This window comes from Pleurodeles waltl, chromosome 1_2 (assembly GCF_031143425.1).
Source record: "Pleurodeles waltl isolate 20211129_DDA chromosome 1_2, aPleWal1.hap1.20221129, whole genome shotgun sequence".
Lineage (NCBI taxonomy): Eukaryota > Metazoa > Chordata > Amphibia > Caudata > Salamandridae > Pleurodeles > Pleurodeles waltl.
The window spans coordinates 1,324,267,162-1,324,288,369 of NC_090437.1; the positions used below are offsets into that span (position 1 = coordinate 1,324,267,162).

The 21,208-nt window shown below is 48.0% G+C and overlaps 1 protein-coding gene across 1 annotated transcript in view; it reads right to left on the reverse strand.

Moving 5' to 3' along the window:
* The window catches only part of LOC138251470 (long-chain-fatty-acid--CoA ligase ACSBG2-like), a 174,909-nt gene that overhangs the window by 61,175 nt on the left and 92,526 nt on the right, over positions 1–21,208 (reverse strand). The window lies entirely within an intron of this gene.

Below are 21,208 nucleotides of genomic sequence, written 5' to 3' on the forward strand. Positions count from 1 at the left end.
ATTCTCCTTTATAGCATCCCTCACACCAGTGTAGGGTATCAGAGCACGTTACATCACACACACATGATACAGAGACAATTGATCATACAAGTGCGTAAATCAATATTTAAAATGTTACCTATTACAATGAGTACTTCAACATGCCACATGTCATCCATACTGGTGGGCCGTATATTGTAAGAGTACTAGGTTTGGAGAAGTACAATCTCAGGATTTAAAACACAACACAGATATTTATACCCAAACAAAGTCTTTTAAGCAATCTTAGGAAAACAAAAGACTTGGGGGAAAACATGAAGTTCTAAACCTATGTTATATATTTTCATGTAGAGTATTGATGCCAGTTCATAGCGCACTGTGTTATGTTAGAAGGTTTATAACTTATGAGCTGCAAGTAACAAAACCATTTCTGTGGCAAAAGCAGCAACCCACTCAGCTACACAAAATGCACATATTTGATTCACATGTTACACATGCTTTGCAGTAGGCACATTAACCCTCTGACCAACTTTGTGATGAGTGAAAACTTCCATTAGAGAAAACTCATATCTTGCTGGAGTTATCTTGACATCTTTATTATAAAGTATTGGGCCACAAAGAACTTTTTAGTAAAGCGCTTTAAAAATAATAAGATATTTCAGAATGCAGCGCCCCCTGAGTGCGACACCAAGTATGATGGCATTGGTTGCACCCCTAAAGCTGGCGCAGCAAGTAGCTATTGTCCAGCTCCATCAACCTTTCTGCACCATCTGCTAGAATGTGGTCCTTATTAAGTCCCCAGCAAGGACCACAACACCAACCACACACCTCTCGTCCTCATTCCCACTTACCTATTAGCATTTAACTCTTCATCAGACATCTAAGCTTGCTGTATCTTCTTACAGCTCCTCAGCATACTAAAAGGAGATTTACCAGTGAACTTGTGCAGTATATCATGATACACCTAAGCCACATTCTTTACAGCCATCTTCCAACTGATCCCCTCACGTAATGCCAGATATACAGCCTTTCAAATTATTTTATATGTATGTATCAATCTATCATGCAAATATTTCCTTTATTTCTGTAGGGCTTCACTCCATAAATCACATACCCACCATGGAACGCACCTGCCCAGTGCATTTTAATTCTGGCCTTCATGAGCAATAATCCAGAGCCGCCACAACATACGTGGGACCTACACTCAAGTGAAATATTTTTTCAGCCAGATATACTAGTGTTTTGTGATTTGTTGTTCCAGGCAGCTGGTGAATATTTATCAACCTTTCTTTCTGACAGCATTTATTCACAACTTTCATCTCTGGCTGTGCTCTTTCCTCCTCTTAAAACATCATTGATGATGATTTTCAAACAGTAGAAAGTTAGCCTTACAAAATCAGGCTGACAAAAGGAGAAATGTCACAATAACAGAATACCTTTTCTAAGAAAACACAATGGGCCTTATTACAACAAGCTGTAACCGCAGTTCGGCCGCCAATGCAGCCGCACTCCCGCGGTGCCCATTTGGACATCCCCGCTGGGCCGGCGGGCGGAAACCAACTTTCCGCCCGCCGGCCCAGCGGGGATGTGGGCCGCAACATGGGAGCCGGCTCCAAATGGAGCCGGCGGTGTTGCGGACGTGCGAGGGGTGCAGTTGCACCCGTTGCGCTTTTCACTGTCTGCACAGCAGACAGTGAAAAGCCGCATGGTGCCCTGTCAGGGGGCCCCTGCACTGCCCATGCCAGTGGCATGGGCAGTGCAGGGGCCCCCAGGGGCCCCACGACTCCCCGTACCGCCAGCCTTTTCCTGGCAGTTCAGACCGCCAGAAAAAGGCTGGCGGTCGGGGAGTCGTAATCCCCTGGGATTACATCCGCCGGGGCCATTGTGGCGGTAAACCCCCGGCCCCGGCGGTGCGACCGCGGCATCATAATATATATGGAACGCACCCGCCCAGTGCATTTTAATTCTGGCCTTCATGAGCAATAATCCAGAGCCGCCACAACATATGTGGGACCTACACTCAAGTGAAATATTTTTTCAGCCAGATATACTAGTGTTTTGTGATTTGTTGTTCCAGGCAGCTGGTGAATATTTATCAACCTTTCTTTCTGACAGCATTTATTCACAGCTTTCATCTCTGGCTGTGCTCTTTCCTCCTCTTAAAACATCATTGATGATGATTTTCAAACAGTAGAAAGTTAGCCTTACAAAATCAGGCTGACAAAAGGAGAAATGTCACAATAACAGAATACCTTTTCTAAGAAAACACAATGGGCCTTATTACAACAAGCTGTAACCGCCGTTCGGCCGCCAATGCGGCCGCACTCCCGCGGTGCCCATTTGGACCTCCCCGCTGGGCCGGCCGGCGGAAACCAAGTTTCCGCCCGCCGGCCCAGCGGGGATGTGGGCCGCAACATGGGAGCTGGCTCCAAATGGAGCCGGCGGTGTTGCGGACGTGCGAGGGGTGCAGTTGCACCCGTTGCGCTTTTCACTGTCTGCACAGCAGACAGTGAAAAGCCGCATGGTGCCCTGTCAGGGGGCCCCTGCACTGCCCATGCCAGTGGCATGGGCAGTGCAGGGGCCCCCAGGGGCCCCACGACTCCCCGTACCGCCAGCCTTTTCCTGGCGGTTCAGACCGCCAGAAAAAGGCTGGCGGTCGGGGAGTCGTAATCCCCTGGGCAGCGCTGCAAGCAGCGCTGCCCTGGCGGATTACATCCGCTGGGGCCATTGTGGCGGTAAACCCCCGGCCCCGGCGGTGCGACCGCGGCATCATAATATGCAGGGAGGCACTGCCAGCCTGTTGGCGGTGCTCCCGTCGTTTTGGCCCTGCGGTTGTAATACCGCCAGGGTCATAATGACCACCAATATGTTCATGTGGTATAACACGCCTTTGATTTTATAAGAAACAATATTTATTTTTTTAGGAAAAAAAAAAGATTAAAGTAGCCTGTTTTGACCAGTAGTCAAGAAGAGGAAGATAACTTAGCAAGAAAAAGGAGGAGAGTGAGATGAAGGAATAAAGGAAAAAGGGGGTGATTAAGGATGGGGTTGGCAAGGATGGAGTCTGGGAAGCTGCAAGGAGGTCTTAGGGAAAACACACCTGTGAGGTTGGGAGAGGCAGGTAATGAAGCAGCTCTAGAGGTTTTGATGGCATGGGGGAGAGAGAAAGAACTGAGGAGAAGAGTGAAGGAAAGACCCCTCAGAAAAAAAGAAGGGAAGTCAGAAGTTAAGGGAGGAAGCTCTTTCCTATAAATACAAAATAAACAACTTGAAGAAATTCTGTTTTCTTTAGGAACGGACTTTCAGCAGATTGGCCTTGTCATTCTCAAATTTGTCATGAATGGATTGACAAAAAAAGTCATCAGAGGCATTTCCTTCAGCTTGGTTTTGCATTAAAATTACACAATGACATAAAACCTATGCAGTGCCCACACTGTAACTGCTGGTTGTTATACTTCTCACAACAGGGTCTCCAAACTACGGCGCGCAGACCACATCCGGCCGCTAGAACATTTTATCTGGGCAGGAGCAACTTAAAATATGTTTTCCCACCCACACAAGGCTAGCGGAGCACAGTAGCCAATGGATGTCCTGTTATGCTTTGATCGGGCCTCTGGTTCACCCTGATTGGACTGTGCTTTGATCGCATTACGCAGTGAAGACCTTAATTGGTCGGTGGGAGTACGCACGTGCCTACAGGCCTGTCTGCCCCAAGAAGGTTTACTGCTGCCAGGCGGCCTGCGCGGTGGACTGATGGAGGACGTTCAGTCACCTCATGTGTGGACAGACAGCTACAGTGACTGAGAGGCTCCGCTCAGCGCAGGCAGCCAGCCCTGGCCTCCAGTAATTGCTGCTGCCACCGGCGGAATTAAGGGACAATGAGTGTCCAGCCACGACGAGAGGAGGCGCAGAGTGCCTAAAGGCGCAGGGCACTGAAGACTGTGCCAGGCCAGGGCCTCTTCACCCTGACTTCACTCTACAGCAGCAGATTAGATGCAGATTAGATGCAACGCAGAACAGTGCTGAGAAGAGGGCCAGCACCGTCTCTGCCATTGTGCCAGCCTGCCCTCCTCGGACTGGCACCTGTCTCCTGCCCATCACAGCACTGATCACAGCCTCAGCAGCTGTCTGCAGAGAAGAGGGCCAGCACCGTCTCTGCCACTGTGCCAGCCTGCCCTCCTCGGACTGGCACCTGTCTCTTGCCCATCACAGCACTGATCACAGCCTCAGCAGCTATCTGCAGAGAAGAGGGCCAGCACCGTCTCTGCCACTGTGCCAGCCTGCACTCCTCGGACTGGCACCTGTCTCCTGCCCATCACAGCACTGATCAGTCTGCAGAGAAGAGGGCCAGCACCATCTCTGCCACTGTGCCAGCCTGCCCTCCTCGGACTGGCACCTGTCTCTTGCCCATCACAGCACTGATCACAGCCTCAGCAGCTATCTGCAGAGAAGAGGGCCAGCACCATCTCTGCCACTGTGCCAGCCTGCCCTCCTCGGACTGGCACCTGTCTCCTGCCCATCACAGCACTGATCACAGCCTCAGCAGCTGTCTGCAGAGAAGAGGGCCAGCACCATCTCTGCCACTGTGCCAGCCTGCACTCCTCGGACTGGCACCTGTCTCCTGCCCATCACAGCACTGATCACAGCCTCAGCAGCTATCTGCAGAGAAGAGGGCCAGCACCGTCTCTGCCACTGTGCCAGCCTGCCCTCCTCGGACTGGCACCTGTCTCCTGCCCATCACAGCACTGATCACAGCCTCAGCAGCTGTCTGCAGAGAAGAGGGCCAGCACCGTCTCTGCCACTGTGCCAGCCTGCACTCCTCGGACTGGCACCTGTCTCCTGCCCATCACAGCACTGATCACAGCCTCAGCAGCTGTCTGCAGAGAAGAGGGCCAGCACCATCTCTGCCACTGTGCCAGCCTGCACTCCTCGGACTGGCACCTGTCTCCTGCCCATCACAGCACTGATCACAGCCTCAGCAGCTATCTGCAGAGAAGAGGGCCAGCACCGTCTCTGCCACTGTGCCAGCCTGCCCTCCTCGGACTGGCACCTGTCTCCTGCCCATCACAGCACTGATCACAGCCTCAGCAGCTGTCTGCAGAGAAGAGGGCCAGCACCGTCTCTGCCACTGTGCCAGCCTGCCCTCCTCGGACTGGCACCTGTCTCCTGCCCATCACAGCACTGATCACAGCCTCAGCAGCTATCTGCAGAGAAGAGGGCCAGCACCGTCTCTGCCACTGTGCCAGCCTGCACTCCTCGGACTGGCACCTGTCTCCTGCCCATCACAGCACTGATCACAGCCTCAGCAGCTGTCTGCAGAGGAGAGGGCCAGCACCATCTCTGCCACTGTGCCAGCCTGCACTCCTCGGACTGGCACCTGTCTCCTGCCCATCACAGCACTGATCAGTCTGCAGAGAAGAGGGCCAGCACCATCTCTGCCACTGTGCCAGCCTGCCCTCCTCGGACTGGCACCTGTCTCTTGCCCATCACAGCACTGATCACAGCCTCAGCAGCTATCTGCAGAGAAGAGGGCCAGCACCATCTCTGCCACTGTGCCAGCCTGCCCTCCTCGGACTGGCACCTGTCTCCTGCCCATCACAGCACTGATCACAGCCTCAGCAGCTATCTGCAGAGAAGAGGGCCAGCACCGTCTCTGCCACTGTGCCAGCCTGCCCTCCTCGGACTGGCACCTGTCTCCTGCCCATCACAGCACTGATCAGTCTGCAGAGAAGAGGGCCAGCACCATCTCTGCCACTGTGCCAGCCTGCCCTCCTCGGACTGGCACCTGTCTCTTGCCCATCACAGCACTGATCACAGCCTCAGCAGCTGTCTGCAGAGAAGAGGGCCAGCACCGTCTCTGCCACTGTGCCAGCCTGCCCTCCTCGGACTGGCACCTGTCTCCTGCCCATCACAGCACTGATCACAGCCTCAGCAGCTGTCTGCAGAGAAGAGGGCCAGCACCATCTCTGCCACTGTGCCAGCCTGCCCTCCTCGGACTGGCACCTGTCTCCTGCCCATCACAGCACTGATCACAGCCTCAGCAGCTGTCTGCAGAGAAGAGGGCCAGCACCCTCTCTGCCACTGTGCCAGCCTGCCCTCCTCGGACTGGCACCTGTCTCTTGCTCATCACAGCACTGATCAGTCTGCACAGAAGAGGGCCAGCACCATCTCTGCCACTGTGCCAGCCTGCCCTCCTCGGACTGGCACCTGTCTCCTGCCCATCACAGCACTGATCACAGCCTCAGCAGCTATCTGCAGAGAAGAGGGCCAGCACCGTCTCTGCCACTGTGCCAGCCTGCCCTCCTCGGACTGGCACCTGTCTCCTGCCCATCACAGCACTGATCAGTCTGCAGAGAAGAGGGCCAGCACCATCTCTGCCACTGTGCCAGCCTGCCCTCCTCGGACTGGCACCTGTCTCTTGCCCATCACAGCACTGATCACAGCCTCAGCAGCTGTCTGCAGAGAAGAGGGCCAGCACCGTCTCTGCCACTGTGCCAGCCTGCCCTCCTCGGACTGGCACCTGTCTCCTGCCCATCACAGCACTGATCACAGCCTCAGCAGCTGTCTGCAGAGAAGAGGGCCAGCACCATCTCTGCCACTGTGCCAGCCTGCCCTCCTCGGACTGGCACCTGTCTCCTGCCCATCACAGCACTGATCACAGCCTCAGCAGCTGTCTGCAGAGAAGAGGGCCAGCACCATCTCTGCCACTGTGCCAGCCTGCCCTCCTCGGACTGGCACCTGTCTCTTGCCCATCACAGCACTGATCAGTCTGCAGAGAAGAGGGCCAGCACCATCTCTGCCACTGTGCCAGCCTGCCCTCCTCGGACTGGCACCTGTCTCTTGCCCATCACAGCACTGATCAGTCTGCAGAGAAGAGGGCCAGCACCATCTCTGCCACTGTGCCAGCCTGCCCTCCTCGGACTGGCACCTGTCTCCTGCCCATCACAGCACTGATCACAGCCTCAGCAGCTGTCTGCAGAGAAGAGGGCCAGCACCATCTCTGCCACTGTGCCAGCCTGCACTCCTCGGACTGGCACCTGTCTCCTGCCCATCACAGCACTGATCACAGCCTCAGCAGCTGTCTGCAGAGAAGAGGGCCAGCACCCTCTCTGCCACTGTGCCAGCCTGCCCTCCTCGGACTGGCACCTGTCTCTTGCCCATCACAGCACTGATCAGTCTGCAGAGAAGAGGGCCAGCACCATCTCTGCCACTGTGCCAGCCTGCCCTCCTCGGACTGGCACCTGTCTCTTGCCCATCACAGCACTGATCAGTCTGCAGAGAAGAGGGCCAGCACCATCTCTGCCACTGTGCCAGCCTGCCCTCCTCGGACTGGCACCTGTCTCCTGCCCATCACAGCACTGTTCACAGTCTCAGCAGCTGTCTGCAGTACGAGTGACTCCACTGCAGTGCTTAATTTGTGCTTGTGTTTGAGTACCGGCACTTATTGTTGAGGGCCGGCGCTTATTTTGGTGCCTCAAGCATTTACTGCGAGCAAAAGACACATATGGGAAAGGCGGAGGAAGAGAAAAACGAAAAACGCTACAAAGGTAGAAAACAAAGCTGCAAGAGTGAGCTGAAGGGGCATGGAGTGGCTTTAAATAGATTGAGGAGGCCCAAGATGGCTTCAGGATTACGTTCCCTCAGTATTCCGTGCTCGCACCTTTAATTGCAGCAGCCGCGTGTTTAAGAGAAGTTTGAGTACCGGCACGTTTTAATTTGCAAATTAAGCACTGCTCCACTGACTGCAACTTCAGCTACCAGGCCGAGCAGCAGGAGTTATTTTCCCAGCACTGCCAATGACTCTGTTGGTAAGTCAAAGAGAACGCTGTCTTCAGTATTCCTGCTGGAGGGAGGTCAGAGTTATGACTCATCAGTAGCCCAAGGGTTAATGTACCTGCTGCAAAGAACTTGTATCATGAATTCATGGATCATAATGTTGCCAGAAGGGGTTAGTTTGGGTAGAAATGTGTTCTTATTAGTAAAGCCAACCCCAACCACTGTGGTGTGATTTAAATCCCGAGTTTGTGCTCCTCCAGACGAAATACTTAAAATACGCTGCCCAATAGTATGGCTCATATGTGCTTCCTGCACTTTCTAATTCTCACTGTTTTATGTAACATCTCCTAGACTGATTTACACACGTATGATTCATTGTCTCCGTGTAATATGTCTGTGATGTAAAGTGCTCTGACAGCCTGCACAAATGTGAACAGTGCAATAAAACAATTGAAATGTTTGAGAGAGAGAGACTATGGAGAGATGAGCAGCACTGTTTGACAGTGGTTGTGAGGAAATCCGTGGAGAAGGAGGTCAGCAGGTGCCAAAAAAGACATCTGCCGGCTGTGAGAGAGTGAGTCAGTAAAGTCTGTCATTGTGCCGTTTAAGATTTAAAGGACCTGATTTAAGGAAAGTGGCGCTGCACCCAGTGCAGAGCCACTTTCCTTGCGACCGTTAGCCCCCCAATACGCCACCATGTGTGCGTCGTATTTAAGATAAGACAAACCATGCCGATAGTTAGGGAATTAGCATCAAAATGTTTGACGCTTGTTCGGAGCTTTGCAGGACTAGCATAAAAAATGTCGATGCTAATCCCTCAAAGCCCACGGAGGCCCATTGTAAGCAACGGGAGCCTCCTTTCAACGCCTGCTCTGCGCAGGTACTAAAATCGCTGAAAAAACGATGCAAGGAAATCTCTTAGATTTGTTTGCACCATTTTTCTGTCCCCCTAATGAGGGAATGACTCGGGCATAATGTAGCGTAAAGGGTTACGGAGTGGCACAATGCATGCATTGCGCCACACTGTAAATACGGCGCAGGGATTTTGGCACTAAGCTGGGCCACATTTGCATAGAAAAGAAATTACGTTATTTGTGGTGCAAGGAGGTGCTAGGGTCTCTTCAATCCGCCCCATAGTTTTATCCAGTTGGAAAGGTGTTGTTGTTTATTATTGAAAACTCCAATTGCCAGAATTGAAAGGTGCAGATTGAAGTTATTTTTGTTCGACCTTTATTAATGGCTCTAGTTTATTTTGAATTTCGTTGCCTTATTTTACTGATTTTCGTACTGTGTTTCTTTTTCTTATTGTGTGACACAAAATTGGACAGATTTTCATTTCATGTAAATTTTCAGTATGTAAAATTAATTAAAAAACGATTAGCCTGCTTTTTAAATCTACAGAGAAATAATTGATTATTTTGGCAGAGCATTTGCAAATGTTTGAGATTTTTACTCATTATATGTCATTGCTGATTACAAAAAAGAGCCAATTTAAACTTATTCATTCATTTAGATTCTATTTATTCACTTATAAAACAGTTTTTTTTTGGCCCAGGAATATTTGTAAAATATACAATGTGGTGCTTGTACTGAAAAGTTTGGACACCCCTTTTTAAAATGCACCTGATAGCTATTTTTAAAGAAAAACGTTTTCAGAATGTCCACTGTAAATAAACATGACTAAAATTGATCCGTGGATTGTCCTGAGTACACAGGGCAAAAACCAAATTAGTGTGCCCTGTCATTTTGCTTGTCATTCTCCGAGAGCAGCCTCAAACTCATGATTGGCATGGGGAAGTGCTTTTGTGAAAAGGAGACCACATTTCATTGTATAATGATTTTCAAATGGCAGCAATCCCCCCGGTGCAGTGAGCGGCTGCACTCACCTGCAAGAGGATGACTGAGGGTCCATGAGACCTTCTTTCTCTATTTCAAGTGTTGCCCTTGGTGAGTACATTGATTGTGGCCACATTAATGGGCCACATTCAGCGCTCCATCTGACTGTTACAGTGCAGTGTGGGTGTAGAGACAAAGTGTACCCTAATTTGCATTGGACAACGCCTCCTTGCAAATGAGGGTTAGGTCTCTTGAGATCTCATTGTTGTACATGTAGCGTTCGCACAATCTGAATTATAGAAGATGACGTGGAAACGTTTGTGGCCCCGTTTGTAAGACCAAGGTGCCCAGGTGAGCAAATAAATAGAGTGCACATGCCTTTGGGATCCCCTAAAAAAATGTAGTGTAGTATGGCGTGTTCGGGCAAGAATGTCCCCTGCATAGTAAATGGGCTTTAAGATCCGTCCTTAGCCCAAAGTGCATATGAAACTGGTACCCTGACTTTATTTCGGGCCTGGTATAATGCTAATCTATCATGCATGCATAGGACTATCAACCATGCAAGGTCCAGAACCTGTCCTGTGATCTGTTGGGACATTCTAAATGTGCTCACATAGCAGGCAGTAGAATGATGCCCATGCCCTGGCCATATTATATGCAATGCTGGTGACACCTCTCCATGTTTTGGTGTTATCAAATCTTTTTCTGCGTGCCTTTTCTGTATGCCAATGAGGACATGGTGTACTGACTCCTCTTGTGTAAAGTTCGGCTGTTATGTAAAACTTGGAACCTTTTGCTGTTATCCCAGGTGTATCATGAGTTTGGGTGTTAGAAATGACCCTTTCAGCAAGGCCACCTCCAAACTAATTTGCCTTCCTCTTCCACTTTTTCTGACCTCACTTTTGCTGGTACTTTACCAGTGCTAAAGTACTTGTGCTCTCTCCCCTAAAACATTGAACATTAACTTAACCCCAGTCGGCATGTTTAATTTACTTATAAGTCCCTAGTAAAGTGCACTTAATGTGCCCAAGGCCTGTAAATCAAATGCTACATATGGGCCTGTAACACTGATTGTACCACACACTTAAGAAGTAATCTAACCATATGTCAGGCTTGCCATTGCAGAGGCTATGTTTGCAGTTTTACACTTCCATGTTGACCTGGAGAAATAACCCTTTTGCCAGGCTCAAAGCAACCCTTTTTATACATATAAGTCACCCCTTAGTTGGGCCCTGAGGTGGGCCCTGGACAGCACAGAGGGCAGTTTTGCAAGTATTTAAAAGGCAGGACATGTACTTTCAAGTTTTACCTGTCCTGGTAGTGAAAAACTCCCAAAGTTGTTTTTCACTATAGCAAGGCCTATCTCTCCCATATGATAGCATTGGGATTACTGTATCACATTTTATACATTTAGGGGCATGTTTAAGAAAAGTGCACTGTGTGCAGCGCCACTTTTCTTGCGCCCTTTACCTTTACCAACCCAGACCGCCACCATGTGTGCGCCGTATTTAAAATATGGTGCACCTTGGCACACGGTAGGGGGCAATAGCATCATTTTTCATGATGCTGTTGATGTACTCTGCAGGAGTAGCGCCAAAATATTGGTGCTACTCCTGCAGAGTACATAGGGGCCTATTATAAATAATGGAAGTCCCCTTTTAACGCCTGTTCTAAGCAGGCATTAAAAGTGCTATACAAAATGATGCAAGGAAATCTTTTAGAATTCCTTGCGCCATTTATTCAGCCCCGTTTGCATATATTATGCCTGGCGCAGGCATAATTTAGTGCAAAGGGTTACAAAGTGGCACAATACATGCATTGCACCACTTTGTAAGTGTGGCGCCAGGATTTTGGCCTTGTTGGGCCACATTAGCGTAAAAGAAATGGCTCTAGGGGCTTATAAATATGCCCCTTAATTCATAATCTAGAAGAGATAAGTGTTTTGAGTTTGGTATCTCTAGGCTCACAATTTAAAATTACAACTTGTGGTGAGGTTGGATTTTAAATTGCAGTTCTGAAAAGGCCATGTTTCTTAATTTGGTGCCTTCTGCCTGTCTCTGAACGAGTGTCTGGGGTGGGTGACAGATGGGCTTTGTGCATTTCCTCTTTACATCCACACACAAACGAAGCTTAGGTGTGACTGATGGGCATCCACATCCTGATGGGCCATCATGTTCAGAATGGGAGGGAGTAGCTGACACTCACACCTGAATAGGCTGTGTCCTGTTCCCACACAAAGGGCTGCATACCCCAGTGTAGTGAGTTTGGAGACAAGAAAGACATCTGTGCACTTCAAAAACCTTTCTTTGAATTACCATCAACTTCACAAGACAACTGTGTATAAATACTGGACCTCTGACACCACCACCTCAGTACACGTTTGGACATGTGGATACTGTGCCAAAAACAAGAGCTGGTGTGCCGCTACAAAGACTTTCACTCTGCTGGACTGCTACCTTGCTGGATTCCTGCTTTGCTGTGCTGGCCTGCTGTTCCCTTGCCTGGGAATGAGAAGGACTGGGCCTGCATCTCTCCACCCCAGAACCCAGAGTGACACAAAGGGCCAGCTGACTCATATTTTCTAAAGTCTCCGGGACATTACAGACTCTTCCCTTGCCTGCATCTGCACCTGGCCATTGGTGAGTCTGCCCTGCCAAGTGGTGCCACCCCAGTCCTGGAAGTGAAGCCTAAGGTGCTTCTTCAGTCAAACCCATCCATACTCATCATATGCAGCGCATCTTCACTATTGCGTGGATCAGAACAAGCACATCCTCATCGGCGCCAAGAGTGGGCCCTGCACATCTGCGCTCAAACTAGCACATCACCCTCGGAATCAAAGCATCCTGTGCTACAGGAGCACAACTGACACATAGCATTTGAGACCAGTGAATTGCACTTCACAATCGATGCATTGCCAACTCTGCATGGAGAAAACTTTTGCAACCACTTCTGTTGTGGCATCAGAACCAAAGCTTCACCTCAGCTGCACCATGCATCTTCCTCTACTTCGACACAATGAGGATCATGGCATTTTTTGCTCAGTGAGCCTAAGAGGATCCCTGTATCTGACCCATGCTCCATTGCAGTCGGCCTAAACTTTTGACTTTGTCCTGGTCAGGTGCAACTAGAAATCCCGAATAGCACATCTTGCTACTAAGCCCTTTTCTACAGATTATCTTTAGAAATTCATAGCTCAAATTCTACTAATTCGATTTTTGTCATATTGGTCTTGTTCTATTTATTACATGAAGTTCTATTTTTAAAGTTTGGTGTGGAATCTTTTTGTGTAGTATTTTTACTGTTTTACTGTTTGACATGTTTGACGTGTTGCACAAATGCTATGCACATTGCCTCTTAAGTTAAGCCTGGCTGCTCTCTGCCAACCTACCAGAGGGTGAGCAAGGGTTAACTTGGAGTGTGTTTGTGACTTACCTTCACTAGGACTGCAGTTCCTGCTTAGACAGGGTGCATACCTATGCCAACCACAAACCCAATTTCTATAATTTAGTAAATGGTAGGATTGATGGTTTGGGTATCACTTTCTGTTGTTCCAGGTGAGGATGATCATAGACAGTGCCTGCCCTAACATCTGCCTCTGATTAGTACTTCAAGAAGACTGTTGTCAGCCAGGTACTAAGATCTCACACTTTTTTCAATCTCATTTTTGGATATTCCTGCTCAGAGCCAATCCCAATGCTACCTGCTTTGAGGATCATCACTATGGCTCTCATTACGACCTTGGCGGGCGGCTGCCAATGCAGCCATACTCCCGCTGCGGCCATCAGGAGATCCCCGCCGGCCCAGCGGGGATCTCGGCTGCAACACAGGAGCCGGTTCCAAATGGAGCCAGCGGTGTTGTGGCCATGCGACGGGTCCAGTGGCATGGGCAGTGCAGGGGCCCCCAGGGGCCCGCGACTCCCCTTACTGCCAGCCTTTTCCTGGCGGTTCAAACCGCCAGGAAAAGGCTGGCGGTAGGGAGACTCGTAATCCCATGGGCAGCGCTGCCTTGGCTGATTAAAACCGCCGGGACCACCGTGGCGGTAAGGTAAACCGCCAGTCCCGGCGGTGCGACTGCGGCGCTTCCGCCACGGTCGAAATAGGCAGAATTGCACCACCAGCCTGTTGGCGGTGCAATCGCCAAAACAGCCCTGGCGGTCTTTGACCGCCAGGGTTGTAATGAGGGTGCTATGTCTGGAGAGCACTCTGAAAATGAGATTTGAAAGAGAACCAGTTTAGACAATAGAGTCATGTCACCTTTCTGGAATATGTTTACAAAATTGGAATGCAAACCAGCTCACTAGATTATAGTTCCAAATTATAAATGACCTTTGTGACAAGGGCTTGTGTCTGCCTGACAGCTAGTCTACAAGCGATAAGGATACACTTTCTGCTGGAAGAGATGATGGCCTGATTAGTGTCAACAAGCCTGTCTGTCTGTGGAGAGAGGAAAAGAAAGTACTTAGCCGGCAAGAGGAGAGATTCTCCAGGAGGAGATACCAAGCATATCCCTGGTGAGAGGACTGCACACAGAAAGCACAGCCCTTTAGAGAGTGAAGCCAGGGGCAACCTATGTCATGAGGGGGCCTGCAGTTTCTCTAAGTGGTTTCTTTTGTTAACTGTACTAAGAATTTAAAAGTCCATGTATCATTGTGTTGGCTGGAATGTTCTGTTGGCCTGGAATTGAGGGCTGCCACTGCTGACAGTAGAGGGGAAGCCAACGGTCCTGGGAGGCTGCAGTGGTCTAAGACACATCACCATTGATAAACTGGGCCATAGGACTTAACTTCCTTTACTGGGTACCTTTCTGCCATCTGCTTGGAGGGCCGCAACAGCAGAAGGTCTTATGTCACTCTGCAAGACCTGCCATACTGATCTTATCCAGCAATTTGTGTCTAATCCATGCCTCTACCCATGGACAGTAACCACTTGGGTCACCAGAGTAAGGAAGACGTTACCAAAAAGGGAGGTGTAAAGCTTACCGGAGATAGTAACAAGGATTTGGGCAAAAATCCAGATAAAAAGGCCATTTTTTGCCCCCCTCAGCCCCCACCCCCGCCCCCCACCCAGGCACGAGAACACCCCCCCTTGCATACATTATGACTGGCACAGGCATATTGTGGAGCAAGGGGTTACAACGTAGTGCAATGCAAGCATTGCGCCACTTTGTAAATATGGCACAGCAATTTTGGCTTCCAACGACACATTGGCATCAATAAATGATGCTAATGTGGCTTTGGAATGGCGCTAGGCCCTCTTAAATCTGGGCCTAAGGACTTCAGTCTCGGCAACAGGACTAATGTGGTGAAAAATGTTTTTTGTTGTCTTTTGTTTCCTTGGTGAATATATGCAAAATGCATTTTTTTAAAAGATAAAATGTAAAATAATTCCGATACGATGATCATAACATTTTAAGGGTCTAAATAATTGATAAGCATCCCCACCAACCCCTCTATTTCCTTTATTTTACTACACATTAATCTCTTTTGCTCATTTCTGTCTTAGTGCCTTTTCCATTCTATCATTATAAGGCCTGTTGGTTCTTTCTTAGATTTTCACTGATACAGAAAACCAGAAAAAGCAAGGAGCATTTAAAAAGTTAAACAGATATTTTTAGACTTTTCATCCTTGGCGTGGTCTCCCTTAACCTTTTGACTCTGTTTCCCATGTTCTTGATGTGTGCTGTTTTTGTTACTCTGGGCACTTTACCACAACTAACCAGTGCTAAAGTGCAAGTGCTCCTTTACAAAATGTGTATGTAATTGGCTTATCCATGATTGGCATATTTGATTTACTAGTAAGTCCCTAGTAAAGTGCACTAGAGGTGCCCAGGGCCTGTAAATCAAATGCTACTAGTGGGCCTGCAGCACTGATTGTGCCACCCACATAAGTAGCTCTGTAATCATGTCTCAGACCTGCCACTGCAGTGTCTGTGTGTGCAGTTTTAACTGTACCCACTCACAATTGTGTAGCTCACAATTTAAAAATATATCTTTTAGTAAAGTTGATTTTAAGATTGTGTGTTTGAAAATGCCACTTTTAGAAAGTGAGCATTTCCTTGCTTATAACATTTCTGTGACTCTGCCTGTTTGTGGATTCCCTTTCTGGGTCATTTTGACAGTTGGGCTGGTTGCACCTCACACTAGACAGTGACACAAAGGGAGCTTGGGTGTAGTCTGCATTTGCTGATGAGGAGTCATCTGTGTTAGGAGGTAGGGGAGGAGTGGTCACTCACACCTGAAAGGGCTGTGCCTGCCCTCACACAATGCAGTCTCCAACCGCCTGGTGAGTGTCTGGGGCCTGGCCTGGGCCAGGCAGGATTTCACATTCAAGAGAGACTTTGCTTTGAAGTGGGCCTACTTCAAAGAAGTAATTGGGTATAAGAAGGGCACCCAAAACCACAGACTTTAGAACACTTCTGGAAATCAAGAGAAACCTCTGCCTGGAGAAGAGCTGAAGAGCTGAGGAAGAAGAGCTGCCCTGCCTGTGACTGTGCTTTGTGGAGCCCTCCTGCAGTTGCTGCTTCTGCCTGTGCTAGAGGACAAAGACTGGACTTTGCGTTGCCTTCCTTCTTGTGAAGATCTCCAAGGGCATGATTTAGAGCTTGCCTACCTTTGTTTGAAGTCTCAGGGACAACAAAGACTTCTCTCTGCCAGCACCTGGAGTCTCTGGAGAGACTCCTACTCTGCCAAGTGGTGCTCATCCACTTCCCGGGACCCTGAAAGGAGAAGCTGGCAGCCTAAGAGGAAGAAATCCACGCACAGAATGCCGTGCAGGGAAACGATCAACGCAACTCTGATCTGCGGCTGGAAATTGACGTGCCACCGGCTTCGCAGCTGAAAATCGACGATGGCCTGCAACGCGACGCACAGAGCTGGAGAAATAACGCGCAGCATCGCTGACGGAGGCTGGGGAGATCGCAATCCGCGCTGCGTGATTTTCGGATCATCGTGCAGCTGGATTTCCGATGCCAACACAGCTGGGCATGTAAAAACAACGTAAGACCTGCCCGGACCCGAGAGTGCTGCCCAGATCGACGCATCGCTGTCCTGCGGAGAGAAGAAATGACGGGCCCGACCCGAAGGAAGGAGAAACAGCGCAAGGTCTTACTTGTGAGTGAAATCGACACATCGCAAGCCTTTTTTGATGCACAGATGCCCGTGTGGGGTTATTTTTGATGCACCCAACGTACATTTTCACGCTAACAGTGTTTATTGTCTGTTTAAATCTACATGAAGACTCTTTTTGCTTTTTAAATGATAACTTGACTTGTGTATTGTGGATTTTTGTCGCTTTGGTCTTGTTTTGTTTAGATAAATATTTCCTATTTTTCGAAACCTGTGTTGTGTCATTTTGTAGTGATTTCATTAAGTTACTGTGTGTGTTGGTACAAATACTTTACACCTAGCAGTCTGAAGTTAAGCCTACTGCTCGTGCCAAGCTACCAAGGGGGTAAGCAGGGGTTAGCTGAGGGTGATTCCCTTTTACCCTGACTAGAGTGAGGGTCCTTGCTTGGACAGGAGGTAATCTGACTGCCAACCAAAGGCCCCATTTCTAACAGATATGCTGTCATGAAGAAAGGTATTTCTATATTAATCAATGAAGAAAAATACATTGAAGGTGCATTGATTTGGGCACTTTTTGGTGTGGAGGGAGTAAATACCCTCTGCAAGTCATAGCGCCTGGACAAGCCTGTAGTAGTGTGGTTGAGGGGAAAGGTCCTCTTGCCACCTTCTTCAATACGTGAGAGGTATCATTAGGTCTTTCTGTAGAGTTCAAACAAGACTCCAAGACTTAAACACTCTTGGTTCAAGCAGTGTAGCTTAGTGGAGTTTGTATCTGAATGATGTGTTAGTTAATTTGAAATTGAATGCATGGGATGCAACCATGAAGAAACGTTTTAAGTTAGTGGTAATAGTTTGTCAGTCCCACAAAGGAGGTCATCTATGGTCCAGGAGTAATGTCGTTTTTATCTGAGAACAGAAAACTACCATCCCACTGTTTATGCTAGAAGGGTACAGATGCAGGGTATCAGAATCTAGAGACAAGCAAGTGGGCCCTTCTCAAAGTGCACAGATATCAGAAGGTGAATGCGACGCTCTTCTTCAAGTCGATTTGCGAGGGAAATCATGCTTTAAGTCATGAAAGAACAGAAATAATTTGTCTGTAATATTCAAGATTCTAAAATGTAGACAAGACGCGTTTTTCCTTTGCATTACTTTTTAAAGTGTTACATCTAGCAAGCTGCTAGATGTAGAGCTGATTGTCAGGCTTCATGTGGGAGACCTCAGTGCTAAAGATGCAGTATACCATGCAGAGATGAAATGGATAATTTGCAGGATTTTATGTTCAGGAGCACATTTGCAGAGCTAAACGATTTCACTTTGATTATACAAAGGTTTTCCCTATGGTTTGGATACTAATTTCCTGGAATCTCAGACACTGGATTAATTCTATGGTTTGATGCTGGATTGACTAATCCCAGCAGCATCTCTCCACTGACTGATGTCAATTTGCTCAACAACATGGGAAACTTATAATATAGCCACCCCACAACTAGGACTTTGTTTTTTTATCTTATGTTTCATAGGGTCCTTTGCTTTGCAACGTTTTGGAGATATAAGTCCAGGATAGTGTTGTGAACTTCCAAACATTCAGTTTCAGGGCAGAAATGTTTTTTTATTTGGCATGTAATTGTTGGAAGGTGCAAGCCTAAAATTCCATTTTAAAGTAACAACAGGTATTTCAGAGGAAACGTAGAAAAGATGCATGGCTAAGGGTTCATAGGATTCCTTTAAGTCAATGATAGCTTTATAAAATTCCAAGGAATGTTTGAGGGAATGTTCTGTTATAAAATGAACACCTTCTCCACTGTAGAAGAGGCATCACTGTAGCAAGGGCCAGGAGCCTTTTAAAAGAAACCTATATGACAGCTAGCAGGGATGCATAAATTACATTGTTCAATGAAGCACAGAAAGCTGTAAAAACAGCACGAGAAACAATACATTACATCTGAGAAGAAGGCAAACATAGGCAAGAGAAGCAACAATGTAACTCTCCAGAGAGGCAAATGATGTGCACTTGATGTTTTCGAAGGAGCTGTAGTAGTTTGTTTAAAAGCAAGTGGAATCATGAGGAATTTCCAAGAAGCAATACAAGACAAGGCTTTCAAGGAAAGGGGAGAACTAATTTACTCCTTTCTTGGGAGGTAGCATCACATGAGCTGTATAACTACTCTGAGAGGATGCTTAGGAGGTTCAATGCTCTGGGAACGGATCCAGATGATGTTATTATGGTATTTTTACCTATCTTGGAGAGTCTATAAGCATTGTAGTTGATTACTTGTGACAAAGCTATTGGTCAACATTTCTTCTCACTCTCTTTTGTGTCATTGAAAATACTTGAGTAAAACAACCCTCTGTACTTAATAGTAAAGCTACAAGCCTTGAACCTAGTGGTCCTGCATGCAAATGTGTGGCTTCTTTGCAGCAGTATTCATCTAGTATTTATTAGGCCTGTAAAACCGCAGTAGTCTCCAATTTATGAGCTCAGAGATTAAATTATTTCCCGGTAGATTAGAACTCATCGCCCCTGAAATCACATGTAAATCAGCTGCATGAGCCATGATTACATTGGGTGAATACTCTCCATGCGGCACACAAGCAAGCAACGCACACAGTATAGGAGCTGTGAGTGTTTGGTTTGACGTCTTTCTGTCAAGAAATAAAGTCCCCTCAGAAATAAACAATTGCAGTGTGTTTGAAATGGGGTCTCTGGTTGGCAGTCAGTTTGCACTCTGTCCAAGCAGGGACCCTTACTCTAGTCAGGGCAAGGGAGAAACACACTTAGATAACCCTTGCTTATTCCCTTGGCGGCTTAGCAGCAGCAGTCAGGCATATCTCAGAAGCAATGTGTAAAGTATTTCTACCAACAGACACAGAAATACAGTGAAACAATACAAAATCGACACAACACCAATATAGAAAAATAAGCAATATTTATCTAACTCAAACAAGACCAAAACGACAAACATCCAACATACACAAGTCAAGATATGAATATTCAAAAGAATAAAAGTCTTACTCCATACAAAACAATGGAAACATTGATTTTACACAAAGTACCTAGTTTGCGTCAAAAATAAAGCCTCATGGGTGAGCGTGCTTTGGAAAATTCAGCGATGCGTCGATTCCTTACTCGTAAGTGAGTCCGTGCGTTGTTTCTTCACTGGTCAGGTAGGCGATGCGTCGGTTTTCTCCCTCGCAAGAGAGCGGCGCATCGATTTTCAGACACGGCACCTCAAATCCACTCCGATTCACGATGACTCTGATGCCCAGGGATGATGCGTGAGAAATCCGGGCTCACAGTGTTAGAAGACCGCGCTGCATGGGGTTTGTGTCATTATCAGCAGCCGCAAGTGGGTGTTGTGTTGTTTTTTCAACTGCGATGCATCGGTCTCCCAGCCACGATGCAAGTGGAGCATCAATTTTAGCTGCGAAGCGGGTGCCGTGTCATTTATCAGCCGCGTTCCAAATGGTGCGTCAAAACTTTCCTTGCATGGTGTTCTGTGCATGGATTTCAGTCCTTGTTCTGCCAACTTCACCTTTCAAGGGCCCAGGGACTGGACAGGGCACCACTTGGCAGAGTAGGAGTCTCAGCAGAGAGTCCAGGTGCTGGCAGAGAAAGTCTTTGATGCCCCTGAAACTTCAAAACAGGAGGCAAGCTCAGTTCAAGCCCTTGGAGATTATTCTTCAAGTAGGAATGCAGAACAACGTCCAGTCTTTGTACACTTTCACAGGCAGAAGCAGCAGTTGCAGGATAGCCCAACAAAGCACAGTCACAGGCAGGGGCAGCACTTCTCCTCTGCCCTTCTCCTGGCCAGAGGTTCCTCTTGGTCCCAGAAGTGATCTAAAGTCTGGGGTTTTGGGTCCAATACTGATACCCCTTTCTGCCTTTGAAGTAGGCAAACTTCAGAGGGGAGTCTCTATTGTTTGCAGGATCCTGCCTTGCCCAGGCCAGACTCCAGACACACACCAGCCCATTCAGATGTAAGTGACCACTCCTCCCTCCACTCCAGCTCAGATGGCTCATCAGGATATGCAGGCTACTCCCCAGCTCCCTTTTTGTCACTATGTAGAGAAGACTCCCAAACAGCCCAACTGTCAGTCTGAATGAGACAGGGAATCCACAAACAAGCAGAGTCACAGAATGGTTAAAGCAAGAGAATGCCTACTTTCTAAAAGTGGCATTTTCAAACTAACAATCTAAAAACCAACTTCACTAACATATGCATTAATAGATTGTGAGTTCAGAGACCCCAAACTCCACATTTCCATCTGCTCTCAAAGGGAAACTGCACTTTAAGGATATTTAAAGGTAGCCCCCATGTTAACCTATGAGAGAGATATGCCTTGCAAAAGTGAAAACTGAATTTATCAGTATTTCACTGTTAGGACCTGTAACACACATCAGTACATATCCCGCCGTTAACATACACTGCACCCTGCCAATGGGGCTACCTAGGCATACCTTAGGGGTGCCTTTCATGTATAAAAAGCGAAGGTTTAGGCCTGGCAAGTGGATGGTCAGTTTAAAACTGCACATACAGACACTGCAGTGG